Raw genomic sequence first — 2,137 nt, 5'->3', positions numbered from 1 at the left:
ACAGACAGCATGGTTTAGAGCTAAAAGGAGAATGAATATTAGACTCCGAATCAATGTTGCCTTGATGAACAATGTAACAGGAATTATCACTCTCTGCTACATGTTTGGCTTCGTTTGCCAACCCACTATATAGTACACCATGTTGCCTGGCTTCAATATCCTCTACCATTGTCCAAATTTTGTCCAAAGTTTGCTTTTCTCTTTTGATCCGTGGTTATTCCTGACTAAACCCTCATTTGTGTTAGCATTATATAAGCATAGGCCCCTGAGTTGACAAACAAACTGTATTTGCCTGCAGCCTTAGAGCCACTAGCATGGCTGTTTACAATAAGTTACAGAAATTAGAGTTATTTTGACTGCACAACATGTTGTTACAATGAGGACATGCAAGTTTTACTTATCAGATTTCATAAAGCACATAATTTGGCATCATTAGCTGCATTGAGAGAACAATTCTCTAGCAGAACAGTGCTGAAAAAGACAAGCAACAAGAATTTGGCAAAGGAGCCAAACCATCATCCTTTCTCTGCCAGTGAGGAGATACACAGGGGTTACACACAAACACAGACAGAAACACACATTCCTCGCTATCTGTGTGGAGATAGAAATATATCTTGAATACACACATGCACACACACACACAGAGTCTCAAAGGAGTGATGAAATAGATGAGAAGAGGATTCAGGGTGAGCCTGGAGGACTGGATAAATATTGACCTGAATGAATGAGGTCTGTCACAGTACATAAAAAGGGCTATACGCTGGCACACACACACACACACACACACACACAGTCTCACCAACACCAATGCCCTCGAAGAACCTCTCTCTGTAAACTATATCTGCACACCTTCACTGAAACTAAAACCTGAAATCAAAATTAATATTTACGAAGAAAGTGAGATTGTGCTTCACTGGAAGTACTAGTATGAATAATGAAAGCGGTGTGGTGGGAGTGTGGCTGATATGTGTCATTGCCCATGTGCTATTGCAAGTGTACTTCTATGCATCTTTTTTTATGTACATGCCAGAAATTCAGCCCCACCTAAAACAAGCTGAAATACTGCAAAAAACTTGCAAACTTACTTTTACACTTGCTTGAGGGGGAATAGTTGGTGTATCAATAAAAAGAAGATGTGATAAAGGCTGATTTTGTCCAATAAACAAGAACATTGCCGGATTTGCTTCAGCTTTTTTTTTTCTGTAAATACAACAGTGTTATATTGCTGCCAACCTACAGCGATGCTACATGGTGTTCCAAAAAGAAGATAAATTTGTTCATTAAAGTAATCATATTGGGTGGGAAGTACCAAAAGAAGGCAGAATTGAGTTCTTAAAAAGACTTACTGGTGCTCCTTTGTTTATGTAATCTTGTTTTACCCTTTAAAGAAAATATTCAAGATGTTTCCAAAATCCACTTAAGATTTTCTTATTATTTAGTTGGAAACTATTATGTAACTTCCCCATAAATTTAAAACACATTTTAGTGATAGCAATGGATGATAGCAAAGACAGGATTCAGGCTATCACTGTAGTGTAGATCACAGTTCACACTAGGCGCACACAAAATGTTCAATTCATCCTTATTAAATGATGTACTGAAAGTGGGGTGGGGAAGCCAAAACTGAGTCAAAGGTTCCGCTTGAGCTGGGAGAAATAAAAACTGTAGGTGAGGTCAGACTAAATGATGCAACTTGAAGAAACAAGTAGTCAGATCCACTTTAGTTTCATATTCATCTGTCAAGATAGGGTCAGCAAAACTCAGTATTTGTAGAAAAATGACAACACCACAAATACTACCTCATACCTTGACCTAAAGCTGATCATCGTGGGCCTGTAAGCCTGAATTTTGTGTTTCCCCATACATACATGAAGACAGTTCAACTATAAATTGATACAGAAAAGGCAGACTATGGTGCTGAAAAAATCACCAGAATTCCTCAGACCCCCGCTTAAAATGTGTCCCCTCTTTAATTGTGTAATGTAGTCTAATTTCATGTTCAAGATAAACTCACTGCCAAAGGTTTCTGTCTGTTGGCCTCCTGTTACTGTGACACACCATCTAACCTGCTGATATGTGGACATGGTGTACTACTTACTGTGATTTTGTCCTGTATGTGTCCTAGAAGGTACCAGCA

Source organism: Micropterus dolomieu, linkage group LG13, assembly GCF_021292245.1.
Source record: "Micropterus dolomieu isolate WLL.071019.BEF.003 ecotype Adirondacks linkage group LG13, ASM2129224v1, whole genome shotgun sequence".
NCBI lineage: Eukaryota > Metazoa > Chordata > Actinopteri > Centrarchiformes > Centrarchidae > Micropterus > Micropterus dolomieu.
This window is presented reverse-complemented; position numbering follows the sequence as displayed.